The sequence below is a fragment of the Temnothorax curvispinosus genome, unplaced genomic scaffold (assembly GCF_003070985.1).
Source record: "Temnothorax curvispinosus isolate PA1 unplaced genomic scaffold, ASM307098v1 QBEX01014187.1, whole genome shotgun sequence".
NCBI lineage: Eukaryota > Metazoa > Arthropoda > Insecta > Hymenoptera > Formicidae > Temnothorax > Temnothorax curvispinosus.
In genome coordinates, this window is record NW_020223967.1 from 246306 (window position 1) to 266634 (window position 20329).

Sequence of the window (20329 nt, forward strand, 5' to 3'; positions counted from 1 at the left end):
TATACTTTCGTGTATAAACAGTATAAAATAACAAAATAAGACAATTGATATAATTAACATATAACAAAACACATAGTTCCGCTCGTAAAGAAGGCATGTAAAAGAGATTGAATTGTTGCCACTTTTCTGCGATGCGATTGGTTCTCTCATGCACTGTGCTTATATAGCTTATATACTTCGTGAGCATCATGCCTATATTTTGACAGTTGTGTGTATGAAGAGAAATAGCGTAATGTTAAGGCTAAAAAGCGCGCGCGTCTGTGATTTCTAGTTTTCTCAAAAAAGTATATAAAATTGCGCGTTGTAAATTTTTTCTTAGTTGCAAATAAGAGTGTATATTCAAGACCGAGCACGTCAACATGGCAGCTATATATAGCGCCGTTCCACAGTTCCGTCGTTCCTCCGTTCAAACAACGTAACGATTGAGACGAGTTTCCGAAAGTTTCTGCGTGACGATTCTCCATCGTCCATTCGACACTGGAATATCCGAAAAAGAAACGAGACTGCTTCGTTCGTCGATCGCGTTTCTCGGCACGTCTCTTCTGTTAATTTCCTCTTATTCTACGATCGCGCGACGCATTCGCGTGAAACGTTCGAAATCGTGCGCTAGCAACATGGCACTTCACGACCACGAAAATTTGATTGCCGCGTGATAAAGGTTAGAACGCGTTAGCTCTCTTTGGCGTCCCACTTTAGCTGCAAGTTTACGTCACGTTGGCTTATACGATTCCTAAAAAGAGCCGCTATTTCGAGCGAAAACGAGAAGTGCGTGACTAATTGCCATTTGTTATTTTCAGATCGCCGCGGATTGGCAAGGATTCCAACTTCCGAGGACGGTCATTGTCACCCGTGAGAGAGCTGATGCGGTTAACGAGATTAACGTCGAACGTGAGTCAAACGCAACTGTAATTATTGTGGAACACGACCGATATGATATACAATCAATTAGAAATTTAAAAAATGCCATTTTATGATAAGCCAAAGAAATGTACATAAAATTCGCACGAATAATTTTATCAGGCTACCAAGATCGAGTCCTGACTGTAAAATGACGTTTTTCTCTAATTGTGTAATTATTGTATTTCAATTATTTACATTAATTTGCTCGCAACACTTCAATTGCGAGCTAAATTGTCCAAGTTCTCCAGAACAGATCTTGATCGCATCGTGTTCTCCTTCCGCCAATTTCAAAATTGCGAGCCAAGAGAATCAGGGATTGTGAAAAATAATTATAACTATATAATTATAAAGTTATAATTACTCTATATAATTATAAAGTTAATTAGTTCTAGCTAATACAGGCGAAACTTAGAGAAACTCAAAGTAACTTGTGCATTTGCATTTCAATAAGAACCGAGAAATCGACGTTAATACAAAAAATATCGGTCGAATGTGCTTTCCTTTTTCTGTCGAATGACTCGGATTTTACGTTTTCAATTTACCGTTAATTTTTTACAAATTATACTTTTCCACGCGAGAAGCGCAAAATCGCCGAAACCTACTCGTTTTTGCTCGCGTTTCGAGCGTCAATCGTCCGATGCTCTTTCAAAAAATCGTACCAGGAACTCCGCAGAGCGCGAACGCGATCGGCGCCTCGGAAATTCAGACGTTACGTAAAAGACGGTTGAAGTAGAAAAACAACGTGAATCGCGCTCTGCGAGAACAAAAGGCGCAACAATGGCAGTTGCACGCTGACGCCGCTATTAACGCCCCGCCCCGCCCCGCCGTTTCTCGGAACTTCTTAATTGCGTTTTGCTGCTCCTGGCGTGTTATTCGCGCCACGAACGAAAAGGATCACGCATTGTAAACGCAAATGAGGGGAATTGCGCGGCGCCGCATCGCGCGCAACTACTTAGCCCAGATGCCCAGGAAAGCTTCAGCCGATCTCAGCCGGCTGGCTATAATCCGAAACAGACGCGGCACGTTATTTTCACTCTCTTACAACGTGTTTATACTTTGACTACGTTTACACGGCGGCTTGTAATCCAACTTAATAACTAACGTGTACTATCCGATCAAAAATTTTTCTCCTTTTGGTGATAATTATTTAAATAGGACCTTTTTTTATACTCAATCTACAATTTCTAGTGTATATGTATATACATATATATCAAAAGAGATTGATTCAAGTGTTTAAAATATAGGCTGTGTTTCCACTATAGTTTACGTGACGTAAACTATAGATTTTAATACTGGCAGTGAATATGGGAACACATTGCAGCTATAAAATAGGCTTAAGTGATCACTATGATAAGAAGAAGAAAACTTTTTGATCGGATAGTATACACGGTAGTTATAAAACCGGATTATAAGTCATATAAACGGTAATCTTTGTTGATCCTTACTTCATCGTGGCATATGTTTTCTTCTCAAATCTACTCGTGCACCTTCTGCAGCTAAATCAGTTGGTAACAACACGAAGAAGGGCATGCTACACGTGCATCCCCCTCGCTCTCTCAAGTTTGGTTAACAAATGTATGAACGAAAACGAAGGAATTCTTTTCAAGAGAATTATTCGAATATAGAAAAATCCGAGCGGTGTAACATATATCGTTTTCGGGTAAAAATTTCGACAAAAGATTGAGGTACGTCTGTTTTCCGTGTGGAGAGTCTAGAGAAGCATAACGAAGGAATGTCAGCCCATTAATTTCGAAAACAATCGTTTTCTGAAAAGAGTCGGACTTTTCAAAAGGGTTTCGAGGTCGAAAAGGCACTTGACTTTGTCATGATCCTTCAAAGTGTCCCTTATAATTCTTACATTAATTTCTAAAAAAAAAAACAGAACAGGAAACAACAGGATTTTTATAACGTTAGTCTCAAACAAATTTTAATTTACTTTGGGCATTCAAAGGAATACTGTTCAAGAAACCCCCCTTGTGTACGCGACGTCGTTTAAGTGCAATTCCCAGTGATCGTCTCGCTCGTACCCGTTCATGCCGAGAGCGGGCCCCTCGCGGATCCCTTTACCCTTCCGTCCCACGCCCTACCCCTTCCCGCGAGATCCCTCCCCCTTCCGTGCCACGTTCCTCGTCGGTCGGTTCAGTTCCCCCACCAACCGGTGTCCAGTTATGTTGTGGCGAGCGTCGTTGGCTCGAACGGTCGGTTGTTCGTCTCGTCTTTCGCGTCGTTTCGCGAGTCGCATTCTCGAATTTCCATTCGCGACCGAGTCGCGCACGTTTCGCGACAGTTAGTGCGCGTTTTTGGATCACGTTGGTTTGGATGCACCAGCAAGCCGTGCCCGAGGGAGCCCCCGGGCACGAAACGACAATCGTCGGCGGCACGCAGGCCGCAGGTAGGCGGGCGCGCGGAGCGGAGCGAAGTTGGCGGCGGAACCGAGGAACGGGGAACGAGGAGCGCCGAGCGTGGGCCGTGGGCATCGGCCTGATCGGCCTGAATTCGGCTGCGGATTTCGCGCGGCGGTGTATATTCGCGCGGCAGCCGAAGGACTCTGGGGATTCCGAACGTTTTCGTCCGCCGCGGGAGAGCCACGGTGAGAATGCGGCGCGACCGGCCGACGGACGATGGCCGTTAGAACGGTGAGTGCATTCGTATTCGCGTGTATGCGCCGCGCGCGCGGCTCGTACGTGTGTCCTGTATATACATGTGTGCGCGCGCGCGTATGCACGCGCGCGACCGCGAGCCACTGCCATATTGAGACAACGGAGGATTCTCGAGGCCTCGGAGGCCGGCTGGCGGAGTCGCCGCACGCCGGATCCGGTCGGATTTCGGGAACGCGACAGCCTTCCCCCCCCCCCCCCCTCGCTCCCCTTCGTCGTCTTTCATGCCCGCGGGAGTGCGCGATGCCACCTTCTGACAGGTGGAATGCGGGCGGGTAGGGGCCCGCGGCTCGGCGCGGACGATCGCAGCGACGCGAGCGACTCGCTCCTGGGACGCGTGAACGCATAGTGCCGGTGCTTCACACCGTGAAACCTAATCTAAGGGTACTATTTCGTTTGTTGTGCGACAAATTTTTTTTTTTCAAGCACATGTTGATTTGGTTGCAAGATAGAAAAGTTCTCGGGTCTCTGGACATTTTCTATTTTTGTAACCCAATCAATACGCTTAAAAAATTTGTCGTATGACAAATGAAATAAATAAGAGTAATATTTAATTTGTCGTACATTTTTTGAACGTAGGTATTGATTATAGCTACGACATAGAGGATTTCTAGAAACTCGAGAACTTCTCTATTTGTAATCAATTAACATGCTTAAAAAATTTGTCACATACTACATGTGAAATATCAGCCTAAGGATAACATTTTATTTGTCGTACGTAATTTTCTAAGCGTATTAATTGGATACAAAATAGAACATTTTTAGAGATTCGACAACTTCCACCCTGCAGCCAATCAACGCGCTTGAAAAATTTGTCGTATGATACAACAAATGAAATAGTACTCTAGCTAAGAGAGTAAGAGCATCCTGTTCGATTTAAAATCATGACAGACGCGATATTCGGTTCTATACGAAAATATCGCTTTTAAATATTAAACCTCTCTCTTCCTCCTCTCTATTTAATATTCGCGAATTATTTAATCAACATAAAATTGATTCTTTTTCTTTATATTCAAGTTACAGGCGACTGAAGATGAAAGAACTTCTCGTAAATTAAGTTTAGTGACGCAAATGGGATAAGAACATCTTATGATGCATCACGTTGAAATATTTGTGTCAAACTGGGCAAAGTTTGTTTGATTGAATTGGTAGGAAAGTTCTAATACTTAATTCGATAAAAAAAGTAATATTGGTATCTGTCTATGAGAAATATTATTACGTAATTTTAAGTGTGGTGTGAAATCTAAGAATATCTATTCCAGTCTCGCAATAAAAGGAAAATAACTTTTCATAAACTAATTAACTTCGCGAGTGATTAATTTAGAGAAATAACAAGTTCTTATCGCTACTAATTATCCTTCATTCTTGGCAAGATGTTTATCACCTCACTTTAATGTTAATAAAAATCGTTTGTGTCACACTCGCGTAAAAATAGTTACCTATAGACGTCAGCAATTTCTTATCAAGCTTTTTACTGTATTTATTTATAACATAGAATTTTAGAATTATAATTATAGATAGGTATATTATAATTACAGAATTTTATTATATTTGTTGTAAGAACCAGCAGATTTCGTTAGTGATAAGTATATACCATCGAAGAACATATCGAAGAAGAATAAATCAGAATTTTAAAATTATTGCGTGAATTTAGAATCGACTTTTTCTCAACACAAATTTCCAGGGAAATCTAAATAGGTATATCGAGAGAGAGATATATATCTTTTTCATTAACCACCGACATCAAATTTACATATTTATTCCATAATATTCGGACAGTAGAGAGCAATTCCGATTGGAATAAAGTAACTGTAACGCAATATAAATTATTAAGATTTCTTCGTGATTTATTCCTCGGTTTTAATAATTCGAATAAATCGTACAAAAGGAACGTGTAAAATCGAAGCGATTCTTTCGCTTTTAAACCAGCGTAGATGCCGATTCGTAAGGGAAACCCCGGCGTTGGTCGTGTCACTTACAAGACTCACATTAACTTCTTCGTCCTGCCGATTAACGACACTTACGAAGTTACGAAGAGAGACGGGCGCGGCGAATTTGACTTTCACTCCGGGTACACTGCTTTCACCTGTCTTAGTCTCCGTTTAAGCATTTCGAAACGAAAGTTCGGTCCGCGACACTCGCACGTTGTTTTTTTTTCCCCCCTCGGTGTACGCGTCATTGCGTCGTTGTCGCGCAAAAAAGCGACACATCGCTGCAGGGGACGAGAGACGCAACAAGTGCGAAACTTGGAGGCGCACGTGCACTAGCTCTCGTTGTCGCGTCTGTGTTTTTCTCGGCTACACGCGCTTCTTCCGGCACGCTCAAATTCGATCGACGCGATGGACCCGCGTTTAATCTCGCTTATCGCCAGGCTGCGATCATCAAACGTCTCGGTAGGCTGGGCCTGGGCCTTATAGAGCCAGAGGGCACCGACGATAACGCCCTGCGGTCCCTCGGGCAGAAGAAGGTTTCACAGTACACAGTACTGTGCGCGCGCGCGTCCCTCCCGTCTCCCTTTACCCGGCTCTCTTTATCGCGCACAATAATCTATTTCCATATCCAATCCGCGGTACGTAACGGCAACAAGTGCCATAAATCGTGGATGCTACACGTCTCGCGAGCTCGGACTCGCTTTGCCGGCAATAATAATCGCGATATCCCGCGTCTCGCGCGTACGCAAGATTTGCGAATATTGAATCGTTCTAATTGAATTTTCCTACGCATGACTCACGGATACTCGATCTCTCGAGGAGAGAAATTGACGACCGAAAGTTCCTATATACCAATTCAATGGGACATGAGATAATTTTCATTAATGGCATCAGGTTGAATTATTATTAGTAATCTCCCCGTGATAATTTTTTTTAAGGCTGAACGCCTTCCAGTTCGAACGTGGACGGAATTTCTGGGCGCGGGAAACGTGTGGGGACGACCGCGCGAATGCGTCGCGGAACGAGTTGAGGATGTTATCTGAACGAGTTGCCCCGATATATTACTTACGCCGTGCCTGATGAATCTTTCATCATAACCACTATCCTTCCTGACCGTTAGGGAGTCAGATCCAGCCGACGAAGAGAGCGGCGTCGTCGCGTAATCAGTCATCGGTGGCCGATTTGAAATTGAGATTCGTCCGAAGGAAAAATTATATATGAGTTTATATCTCCGCGGGGATTATATCGGCGCCGAGATGTATACCTCTGGTCTCGTGGGCAATCACGCGAGTATTACTCGATCGCACTTTTCCTTCGCGAGACAGAGATTGCGCGTGTGCACGATTCCTCGGAATTCTTTTTTCTAATCCCGCAGGAGCGGCCGATTCGCACAGTCATTTGAACTGGGCGAATTCACGAGCGCAATTTAACACCCTGCAAATATATACATTTGCACGAGTGGCAAGGATCGTTTCGACATTATATACGTCTCTTTTTCTATACGATTTTACTCGAACGAGCATTATTAAAACCGAGGAATAAATCACTGTAAAATCTTAATAATTTATACGTTACTGTATTTCATTCCAATCGGGATTGCTCTCTACTATCCTGCTATGGAATAAATATGTAAATTTTATGTCGGTGGTTAATGAAAAATGTATTTCGATACTTTTAGATTTCCTTAGAATTTATGTTGAGAAAAAATTGACATTAAATTTATGCAATAACGTTCTAATTTATTTTTCCTCGATATACTCTTTGATGGTAATATTTATACTAACGAAATCTGCTGGTTCTTATAATAAATCTAATAAAAATCAAACTTGATAAAAAATTGCTAAAGTCAAAGGTGATAAACTGTCTTTGCACAAATACATTTTTATATATTGACACACAATCTCGTGATAGGTAGGATAAACATTTGAGAAAAATTGGAGCAAGATGCAATTTAATTTAAGAACAATAAGAAATAATAAGAGTAAGAAGTAAGAACAACAATAAGAATTAATAAGTAATAATAAGAATAAGAACAAGATTTGTATGTTGTGTGTTTGATGGAATATGGGCTAACAAAGGCTAAAACTCATTTCTCATTTATATTCCTTAATTTAAAAAATTCTGTTTCTTGTGCGCAATTTAAAACGGTTTTAAAACAGGAACAATCTGCTTATTTGAAATAAAGACGGTTCTTATCGCGATCGAAACCCCGGCAATTTACGCTCTCAATCGCACAGCGCAGTGACACACTAAGCCATGTGAGGGAAAGTCGTGCGAAAAGTCTTCTAGAAAATAGGCGGGAGCGTGTTACAGTTACTTCTGAAGTCATTAATCAAAATTGCTTATTATAAGGTATTATTTTGCATTACGTCTATGCAGAATTTTGTAGACGTCTTGCAACGTCAATGTTTTAATCATATCTATTACATATTATTGCGAATCACGCAATTCTATACAAATCTAGATCTCATTGTGTTGGGACACGAATTCGCAATACACCTGCCGTGGCAAAAATCCATTATATTACAATCACGCGATCATGTTTCGCAGCGTACCTATACTTAAATGCAGATAATTGATCAACACTTAATTTACGATTCGTGTTAGTTTATTCTCTGATTTGTTTGCCTCACGATTGCCGATGATAAATTTAACGAGTTATCACGCCTATTTATCGTTGCACGTTCAAGAGCCTATGATCGTTATCACTCGATAGAAATAATGTCCGCTTGATTTCGGTTCTATTTATAACAGCGCATTCATACAAGCGCATATACGAATAAATCCATTCGCTCGTGCTGCTAATTGATTTTCAGAACGTTACGGAGAATTCAGCGCTATTCTTACGCTCAATTATTTCTTCTCAATTCTTATTATAGGTTTATATATATTCAGCAATTTATTGTGCCAAGTTGCTTTATCAATATCTTGTTGGTAACACGAACGATAAATAAAATGTACTGTGGAATAGTATTTAAGTTTTTAAGATTTATGCGAGTAAATGTTGCACTACTTTCAACATGAATCTGATTTCTTTTCTCCAACTGACAATGAGCCCAAATTGTTATAGCTTTATATTCGCGAGTGCGCGAGAACTCGCATTGATGATTTGATGATAAACGTGTCGATGACCGATTACGCGTGTTTATTGGGTTCTGTTAGAGACTAGCTCGCGAGAGGAAACTGTTACATCTGCTCTGATTTTTTTCACCTACATGAGAAATATTTCCCGACATAACAGAGCTCCTGATGCACAGCTCGGCCGACATTTACGTCACACGCAAACAAACCGGGCTTATCTAAATCACTTTGCTAAACATATTTGGCATTCAGCGAGGCGTCACTACATCCGGATATTCCTACTGTGCAAGGCACGTTTTTTTGCGTTGCGTAACGTTGGTGGTGAGAAAGAAAGGAGAGAGAGAATGATTGGGACATGAAGGAAAAGAGAGTTAGGCAGAGAGGTAGGTGAGAAAAACGATACAGGAATGATAACAACAACAATAATAATAAAATTAATTTGTTGAAGTCTTAGAGCTCTCTAAAACCAAATGATAGCATGACAATTATACATGCTTACACTGAGAAAAAAAATTGTTAATCCCAAAAAATATTTAGTCCGATACGTTCAACTAAACATTTTAGTTATTTAACTAAACATTAGTTGTTTCAACAATTTATTTAGTTTCTTTAATCAAGAATTAATTAATTCAACTAATGTTTAGTTAACTAACTAAAGTGTTGAACGTATCGGACTAAATATTTTTTGGGACCAACAAATGTTTTTCCTTAGTGTAAAATTACAAATAAAAAATTTAAAATCGTAATTAACAATGAGTATTGAACTAAATAGTGTAGATAAGATATTGATTTCGTCTAGCGTACAGCAGGGGGTAAAGATAACAAAAGAGATAAATATCAAGAAGAAAAGTGCGAGTATTGTTATTTTTATCTAACTTATCGCTTACAAGTCATCAATTATCTCATCAAAGTGCAGAAATACGTCGTAGTTAAAATTAAAACGTAAACATTTTCCATTTTCCCACGTAACATCGCGAGTCATCTATCACGCTTTTAGATAATCAATCGAGATAAGTGTCCGGCTTAATGGTTGTATTTTTCAATTCGACTGCCTTTTCAAATCAGACTAAAATAAGTAAGCGTCGATCGCGCTGAGATTAGATTGTCACAAGGAAATAACAACTGTGTTGATTATTTTTTTACGTTATGGAAAAGCAATGACTATTATTTATCTAAGTTTTCTGTATCGCCGCGTGCCTTGTACGTTAGAAGGCGCTATCGTTGAGTCGAGTTGCAAAAAATGCATCTACGTCTGGCATTCGATACGCAACCAGTTTATGCATTTACATGCAATACGATATAATCATGAGCGAACCAAAGTGTGGACTGATACTGGCAATATTCAACAATTGATACAGTCATATAAATTTATTACATGCGAGATAGAAGAGGTATACTTAAACAGTGAGTTGAAGTATCGAACAATCTTTTTATATGGTGACAATAGGGCAATTTATAATTTGAAGGTGATGTAAAAAAATAGATTGTATGCATAGCGAATCTGGATAAGCATCCTATTAGCCAGCTATTATGTAATCATCTAGAAACGTAAGGGAAATAAAAAGCTCCCTGAGGATCAAAGGAGTCACGAATGTATTATTATTTTTACATTGACGTAAATCGCCACGCCTTTTAAAATGAATATGAATAATAATGCCATTTACAAACGTACTTCTTTTCTTCTCGTCTACATCTTATAATCTGATTTGCAATCATTATATTTTTTTATGTATAGGTATGTTGACAAAAAAGCATCTTTATAAAATTATTAAAATGTTTTATATATTATATATGCATGACGATTAACATCGAAATAAAAGCAGCAAAAATATTCTCCGGCGATTCTTGCGTTACTTTCGACATATCTTCTAGCATCGTAAACTACGAAAGATCTCGTCTTCTGACGTCCACGCGACCTCTCCAATTTGTTTAATTGTCGACTAGGGTCAACTCAATTAAAGAAGGTTACTCGCCCGACCGCGAATAATCTCTATTATGTCGTTGCCTTTCTTCATCGCGCTACATACGTCATATTCGTGCGAATCTCTTTCACTCTAAATCTACAATTACATTTCCCGTGCGATTATTAACAATTATGACATACTTTTGCAGCTTTATATATATTTCCTAGAATGTCGCGGAGCCATGAAAACATTGAAAATGTATAATACATATTTTGCCACGATGATGTAAGTCAGTAAGTAGGTTTAAACTCTCGATTTAGCTGTACGATATCGGACGAAAACAAACAGCCGAGCACGATTAAAGTTATGTAAAAGATATCTCATCAATTCTATTCTAGCACTTAAAATAACTTCGACTGGCTGTTTGCATTGCGCAAAGAAGCGGCCTGTGCGCACACATGCACTTTATAAAAGTCGTTTGAAGTGTATTACGTTGAAGATGCGTCGTTCGCATCGCATGTGAGAATACTAGCGATTGTTCTTGTGTTTACGCAATGATAAAAATCAGATATCCAGCGCTAATTATACGGATCTAGAGGCAACTTAATGCATTCCTAGCAGTACCGGAAGCAATTGTAACAAAACAAGCATCATTTACAGAGGAAAATTTTCGCTTTTTTTTATTTAAAGCGAATTAGAATTACATTAATTGTGTCAAACATATAAAGGATTTTCATTATTATTGGATAAAGAGCAATTGTAGATCTCGTTTGGAAAGAAGTTTGATCGTTTGATTACTCGCAATCGGAAATTTCCATGAGTAAATAACTTATTTCTGCAAGGAATATGAAAATATCTAGTATGTTTGCATTTAATCTACGATCAAATGCAGATTTCTGCAAGGAATATGAAAATATGTAATATATTTGCATTTGGTCTATGATCGAAGATACAAAGTACATAAATAATAAATTCAACCTTATTGCGTTGCTAAATATCTCGCTTCGATTATATATATATATATACACTGTAAAAAATTTAATGTCCCAGAAAGTCCACTCTAAATTTTGTGTTAAAATAACTCATGCATTGTGTTATTCTTTACATTTAGAAATGTTATATCGACTAAAATAACATTTCTAAATGTAAAAAATTACAATGAGTACAAAATTTAGAGTGGACTTTCTGGGACATTAAATTTTTTACTGTGTGTATATATATATATATATATATATATATATATATAAATCGACTTTTCAAAGGTATTATTTATTTTCCATTATCCACACATTTCTATAGGCGGCATGTTTCGAGCTAAGTGACGAATGGCTTTCTCCTGTAATAAAAAAAGACACGCGATTTTGTAAACGGAGGGAAACTCGTTTCTAACTTAACATTCAGCCCGTTATCCATCCTATTCTCGCGTGATATTCCGCGCGCGGACCGGCGTAGGTATTTCGCGATACCCGCGATTTTGCAACGACGACACCCGCATTCACGCGCACACTTGCGAACGCATCCTGCATGCTCACGAAGCATTAACGCCGATCGCCTATAGCTGTCACGTAAAAGGAATGGCACTGCTCACAATAGTTTGATACTATCAAATACGTAGGTGTGCAATAAAGAATAAGATAGGGTTTAAAAGGGATATCGTACCTACTCGAAATAAGGAAATTGTACAAATCGTTACAGAATCGAGAGAAATCGGTAAATTTATGTATAACACTTCTTTCGTATTAATTATTTCATTAAAACAAAACAAAGCAATCAAAGATATTACGAAATTATACAGACTATCCCACACTCATCGTACGATATCTTCAATAGCGTGTGTCCTAAAGATTAATTATTTCGCAATTTGGTCGATTTTGTATAGAATTTATGCTTAGATCCCTACCTTTACACGTAATAGATCCGTCAGTTTTTATTTTATTCTATTCATTTTCGTAACTCACAATGTCGATTTCCACTGCTCAGTTTTTTACTAGCAAAGTGATTTTAACTTTTGGTTTTTTATGTGCAGATATGCTGCATATTGAACATATTACAAATAGCAAATTTTAATTATTACATGCAGATAATGCAATTCTTTTTCACGTGGAAATTGAAATGTTAATTATTGCACCCCACAAGCATCGTTAAGTCTAACGTTAAATTTAAATTTAAAGATTGCAATTTGTCCTTGTTTTATGTAATCGAAAAATGGAAATTAATTCATTATCTTTTCCAACCTTTTTTACATCCCTTTCGAGACAAGCAAAATTATGCGATTTTAATAAACCAATAAATAATCGTAGCATATCTTTTTACAACGAATTTATATTAATTTAAAACACTAGGAGCAGAATATACTCCACATTTATTTTGTGGTACGTTGAATATTTCGTGCCGGCCGGCAATGCGAGTGTGTGTGTATGTACATATGCGTATACCTGACGGTCGGCGCTTATTTATTTTCCTTTGTGGCGCGCGGCGTTTAGCGCGCCGCGGCCGTTGGCGTTGTGTAGGTGTGTAGGCAAGGTCGTCGTATAATCACTCGGCACGGCGACGCTAGAACAGTCAAGTAGCGGTGGTGGGGGCTACGTGTTCTCGCATTACTTACCGAATTGCGATCGCGAGCAAACGAAAGAGGCAGGCGTGAATTCCCACGAGCAATTAGCGATCGAGTCATCTCTCTACGACCAACGGTTCGGAGTCTTCGGGGACGGAGGTGTACCGCAGCATCCCGTTCACATTCAGGCGGACTTCTCGCGCGAGATCTTTACTCCGCCGCGAGAGTCGATGAATCGCGGGACGGGAAATGATTATCGTGACGGTAATTGCTCGTCTAACTAAACTTTGTTTTGGCTATGTCGCGTTGCCCTCTAAACTTAATTCACGTCGATGCAGACGAAACTTGTCTCTCATTATTTTTATTATGGATTAGCGGAATAAGATGAATCGCTGGAGTAAAGAAAAGCCGCGAGGCATTGACCGTCCGTCAATACTAATAAACTTAAAATTCAAGAAAATACGTTTTCGGCGTAAATTCGTTGCGCAATGCGTGAATATTTTGGCGACTTGGCTGACGCATTTGGTGTACCTTCCTTTTTTTTGCGACGTACAGCTTACCTTGTTTACCCGCGGTCGCTTTGTCTTCATTTGCACCGGCGAGACGAGCGAGCTGTTGCGCGTGTCTTCGCGTTATTAAGTATCTCTCGAAAGGCGATTATTTGGTGCGAACAAATGACTGTTATCGATCCGCGTGTTTAGCAAACTCTTGATAGTCACGGTAAGTGGCGTCGAGGCGATGGCGATTTATCGGAACAGATATATCTAGCGTGATTTTTTTAGTCACTCAAGTCTGGGGGATCTGATGAGTGATAAAAATAATACTATTGTTTTCTGCTATGATGAGCAATCCGGTTTGCAACGCACAGCACAGCGACAAACAGTTCGATTAATCCAAGTGACGGAAGATTGTGTACGATGAATACGATGATTCCACACGCTGAACGCTGAAGGCGCAAATATTAATATTTTAATGATTTTTTTACAATATATTTTATTTTAATATATGTACTTTAAAGAAATGGTTTCCCCCCTTGAATAAAATTTTGTGTTTGTCTCCTACATCTTTTTTTCAGGATTAAATATTACATAAAGAAAGTAACACATAGAGATTCATCACTGTCACACAATACACTTTCAACTCATATATCACAAGCATAAATAAACAGACAAGAAATATTTCATAGTTACATGTTTCAATAAATAAATAAATGTTTTAATAATTATTAATTATATTTATTTTTGTATTGCGCCAAATTTATACTAATTTATACTAATTTTTTTATAGCCTATTTATATTTTTTATAGCCTATATTCATTTACATTGATTGTTTTTGTGATTATATTGATTTTTGATTGATTTTGTTGATTATATTGAATTTTATCATCTTGAATTTTTCTGTTGGTTGACTAATTAATTTTTTATTGGTTGACCTTTTGATAAACTTTTTTATATCAGTTGATTGCTACCAAAATAGTACGAAATACATATTACAGATAAGAAGCAAAAGGATAATCAACTGAGCTAAAATAAATATCAATATAAACTGAATCACATAAAAATCAAAGAAAGATTGATACATCATTACGAGCCTGAAATCACGTATATATCATTAGCCAACTTTGATTATTAAAAAAGTACTATATAATTTCGACGTTTTTATATCAAGATTTGCGATTTTACTTAATCTCTAGAATTCGCTATCAAAGCATTGTATAATGTTGTAGGATGCTTTACATAATAATAATATACAATTAATACAATTTATAAGAAAATTATGTAGGAAGGAATATTACATATAATTAACAACGGCAGGATATTTTTCCTGATTTTGTAAAAAAAAAAGACGCGTGTTCGATATTCCGGTTATTTTCGCTAGCAACATATTAGTGACACGAATCATTACAGCGAAGTAAACTTGGGCGCGATGATGCGGGCAAAGTAAACGTACACTTTCACCAATTACAAACGGCGACGAAAGTCATTTTTCGTGCTTTGAATTTACGCATAAACCTCTATCGGAGTATTACTCATCGGCCACTTTCTTTCAGAGAGTTATCGCTGAGTGCTAAACCATTTACCATAGCGTTAGGAGAAATTACACTTCCGTTGGCGCGATAGCAACAGCCTTGGTGAAATCAAACTTTTTTCGACGATTTTACGCACATTATAAACGGCATATATAACATTTATTATAGTACAGTTAAAAACAGTACATTCTTCGACAGAAAATATATAACGTATACTTATTCTTACGCAACGATAAGAGCTTAACATGTTTTTGCAATTAAGTAAACACGGAAACCCTATAATTTTATTAAGTTCGAGATATCGTATTTGGCATCGATATTTATATACGCTCGATCTTTACGCCGAGGAAATAACGAACGGCGTCAGTGTCTGGCGTTACGTATAGCACGGAACGCACCGTACGTACGTTTCATTTTTCGCTGCGCGATGAGCGAACAATAGCTGAGGGAAAACAAGGATATTTTAAGACACAAAGGACACACAAAACGCTCGCGTGTAAGGCCGCGCGATTGCATCTCTCGTTCATTCACTTGGAGACGTCGCGAGGTACACTTCCGCAGCCGTTTATTAGTATCGGCGCGTAGGCACGTATGTATACTATCTCCTTGCGCGCGTGCAAATTGCGTAGGTGTACGGTGCGTTGCGTTAATGACACCGTGTTGCAAATAAACTGCCGCCCCTTCCGGTACTTTGTGGCGCCGTGCTCATTCCGTATATACTCTTAATTACTCGCGCGGCCGGCACATTTTGTTCCTCAGGCCAGAAACGCACGATATTAATACATTACGAATGCGTTTACGAGCTACTTATCACATTTCACCTTTCGTATCTCAATCCGGCTTGCAAACATCCGGTTATTTTCATAACTGCTTTGTGTCTGCCACTGTAATATAAAAAAAAAGTTTTTTAAAAATGATTTTTGATCTGTATCAATTTTATTGGTATAACTTTGGGATCCAAACTTAATTTAAAATATTCTAAAAATTTCACGTTTTACGACTTAAGCTCCAAGATTAGCTATATAGACTTTAATAAATATCACACATCACCTTATAATAATCGTGCCACGTACTTTTGCCTTAGTAGCGTCGGATGTTTTAAACATTTCTTATCAAAAGGCATAGTTTTTTAAAATAGAACTTTAATTCAAGGTTTAGTCACTACGATATTTACAGCCGTATCTCTAAAGACTGTGATAAGAGACGATAAGTTTGATTAAACCTTGAATCCAAATACTATAATGGTAAAGCCCCACTCGAATTCGAGAATCATATTTTTGCAGAATTTCTTTATTATTATTATATTACATAATAACGACTAATTGATATATTATTAATTTTACATTATATATTAGTAATATATTACTAATTATATAACGCATATTAAAATTAATCATTATCACCCATTAATATCGAGTTTCGTATAAAGTGGCTCTCCAGCCTAACGCACCATCTTAATCCGAGGCCTGATAATGATTAATGACCATTAGCCCGGCCCTGAATAATTGCGTCTACCTTAATTGCGAGTGCATCTGCACAGGTGCACACAATTAACGCGCGCCATTGTACACACGCATACGCGTACACACATATCTACCTTGCGTGTACATACCTATCTACCTACCTACCTACCTGCGAATGCCGAACTGTTGACCAACCGCTCACCGAGGCGGGTAGACGCCATCTATAGACGTCGTCTTGCGAGTCGCGACTCTCGTCCGGCGAGCACGGGCCACGGAGCAACGAGCGATCGCGTCAGTTGGTGCTCAGCTGCCGCGGTGCGTTCCACGTATAGACGTCTCTCCGGTGGGATCGATATCACGTACGAGGGAAAAGGAGCCGATTCGCGACGTGTCCCTTTAACTCCGAAAAATCGTACGGAAGCGCCAATCGTTATCCGATCTGCGGGGACGTCGCATCCTCTCGCGAAGCGTTCGATCATCCTGTCACATCCCCGACGTGCAAATCAAAACAGGTAGGCGTGCATGAATCAAGAATCACCGTTGAGAGACGATTGCATATCCCCGCGGGTGCATGAATCGTAACGCTTGATTTGAAATTACTCCGATCTAAGAAAAGTCCTGCGCGCATCTGTTTATAATTTTTCGTCGCTTCTCGAAGACCGCATTAACGTGTATAATTAGGCGTACACTTTAAAAAATATGGATGTGAATTTAACACCAGTGGTATGGATTATAACACCCATATAGGGTGTTTATATAATTCTCACCGGTGTTGGTGTCAAAACAACACTATGTCTGCTTGGTGTGAAAAATTCACATTTTTGCGGTGTGAATTTTCATCAAGTTATGGTGTTAACCACTTACCAGAAACACTGCAATACGCTCTGCATTTCATAATGTGTACGCATCATTGATATTAAAATCGCATATATTATATTGTATAACTTTACCTCTAACAATTAATGAATTCTTCTGCTGAATTACTCGTCGTATCTAAGTGAACGAACTTCCTCACGTTATGGCACTTTACCTTAACAAGCACTGCCGCCGAGCTGCGTGATTTATCCTTTTCGATAATACACTAATTATCACGAACACTATTAATATTGTAAGAAAACCTATTAGGACACGCGCGACAGTTGATTCTCCTAAAATGATAAATCGTCGAACGTGGAATTGAGAAATGCGAATTTTAATTATTTCGAAATTATTGTTAATAGACGTCGAGTTTTGTGTTGTGATTTTGCTAAATATTACACTCTCTCGTGCGATTGCGGTAACGTTTCGTGGTCAGAACGTGTTGTCCGTTCTATCGATTTTTAGATAAAATCTCGGGCATATCGATCTCAGCCACGGCGGGCAAACTTACCCGGTGCACACCGGGAATGCAGCTGCGCCGCACCGGCAATTTAAGTTACCTAACTTTGATTAGCTCTATTCCTCACGTCCCTTTCTAGATTCAGCTCGCCAGCTCTGCACGCGGTGTGTAATAGGGAACAAAGAGGCTCGAAAATTGAATCGGCAGCTTAGTACGGATTCTCGATACGCGCGAAACGATGCCTCTGACGCTGAAAATATTTACATAGCTGACAGCGACAGTGATGATAAGTGATTAAGTAATTAAGAGAGAAGGTATAGCGTCCGGATGATCATAAGGAGCGTCTCAGATCGCGAATGATTTACGAGATTAATTTAACGCGCACGTTCGTTACCGTGAAGCTCGTTAGATAATTAAAGTATAATTAAAGCGAATAAGTTAAATTACTACTATGTAACTAAAATTAAGCGGATCAGATTGCGCGATATCACGTTTTTCCCACGCGGAAACTTAAGCCGGTTCGCACGCGGAAAAGTCGAAACGCTTGGGAGAAACGTTCGTGGCGTGTTCGATTTTAAACTCGGGGCCCGATTGCGGAGATCGAACTCGAAGCAAAACATTTTGTTGGAGGAATTTACGAAAGAAAGTTCATCGGTGGAGGTCAAGATATATCTATACATACGAAAACGTTTCACATTAAAATCGTTGGCCATGGCTTATATCCGCTGGCACAGAAATACCTCGCTGTGTTTTAGAATTTACAATTTCCAAGGAAACAAATAATTTTTTTTTTTATGTACGAATCGGTGCTGTGTCAGAAAGAAACTCTGGATTTTGTCTATTTATCGTGGTACATGCAAAATAAATCGGGATGAGCCGACAGAGAGAGATTCGTCGGTCGGGAATTATACTCGGAAATATGCCGGCAGTTTTAATTAAACAGTTTCTGGGCTACGGGTTAATAGCGTCTGTTCCCTCCCGTGACGAATCTTTCATGCGCGCCTTGCGCGCTAATTAAATTAAAAATTCTGCTAAAATGCAGCTCACTCGGGATTCAGTAGAAACTTAATAAGATATGTATATTACTTCGAAATTTTCTTATTGGATCACGATCCCCGAACGCTGCTTCTCAATGTTGAAACAAATGGTGTTTTTTAAAAATACAGTTTTCGATATTTACATACGATGTCGAGACACCCAGTATAGGCTAAAAATAAGGTCGGATATCGACCCTCTTTCAATTTGCCGAGCAATTGCTCGTGGTTTGCACGCGCGTGATATATCGGCCCTGAAATTATCAATTATATCTCGCAGCTCCTCGTATCTCCTTCACATTGCGCAATAGCGGTTACATTCAATATCTTTACCGAGATAACTCGTATAATAAGGATGCCATCGATCGATAATATTCGCGTCCTGTGTGACACGGCGACGGATCTATAACCCGGTAATTGGTATGACGTCATGACACGAATAATCGTTCGAGAAGCTGTTACGTAAACCCGTTAAAATCCGCGCGCACCGCAGGGTTGATGATTAATCGTAACGTGCCGCGATGCTTTATTGTCCCTTTCCTGCTCAAGATGATGTCCAGACGAACTTCGCGAGAGCGTAATTTTAACTCTCTCTGCACGCATCTCTCTGATGTTACAGATATACGTTTTTTTTCTTCGAAATGTTCAAAAGGAAAATAAAACGTTGAAGGAAAACAATTATAGATGCTCAAAATAAATGAGTTTATTTTAATTCATTACGTAAAATTATATATTGCAAAGAGTATTAATAACCGCCGAGTATTAATAACTTCTAATTGAATGAAATAACTATTAGAGGAAAAATGGATTATAATTAAATGTTTTTCCTCGAAGTTCCTATTTCTGCGGTAAAGAGAATTCTTCGGTTATTAACATAAAAACACGTCAAGATATTTAAATAAATTTATTTTCAAAATTATAAAATACGCATCTCTTGCCTTATTTTCTTATTAAACGACGAAAAATGGACTTATTGAAAGAAAGTGATAGTTAAAACGGTAAATCCGTTGTAATCCTATATTTTCTTTTTTTTCTCGCTGCTTTGATGAATTATGGTTAATTGCTAAGAATTATTAAGTCCACGAGAAAGGATTAAAGACCGGTTTTTTGGTTGAGTACCGTAACCTTGCCATCTAATTTCATCTGTCATCCAGACGCAGCGATATTGTCAGATGGAGCACGAAAGATAGGGCATTTCTGTCTCTTCGACTTTGCACAATTGTGCCTGTAGTGCTTGCGCTCTTGCACACAAATCCTAAATAAACAGCTCGCTTGGTTCTCTCACGGAAAAATTCCAGTAAGCGTAAATAAATGATTGCAGCAACGGATCATCTGTATGGTGATTAAGTAACAGTGGAATCTGTCTGTTGCATATTAAAGATGCCGAACGAGTTGACGAATAGTTTGCCTATTCGAAAACGTGCGACACATCGTAAAGTATACTGTTTAATTAGCAC

At 38.9% G+C, this 20329-nt stretch overlaps 1 protein-coding gene across 2 annotated transcripts in view; it reads left to right on the forward strand.

Annotated features, from left to right (window-relative positions):
- The first annotated feature begins 3395 nt into the window (after window positions 1-3395).
- The window catches only part of LOC112464379, a 51126-nt gene continuing 34192 nt past the window's right edge, over window positions 3396-20329 (forward strand). The window contains exon 1 of one of the 2 annotated variants that reach the window (XM_025031332.1): window positions 3396-3536. The gene's annotated coding sequence lies outside the window, so the exon portion shown is untranslated. Of the gene's footprint in view, window positions 3537-16829; window positions 17033-20329 lie in introns of those variants that run through there. The other variant, XM_025031331.1, reaches the window with a different exon arrangement.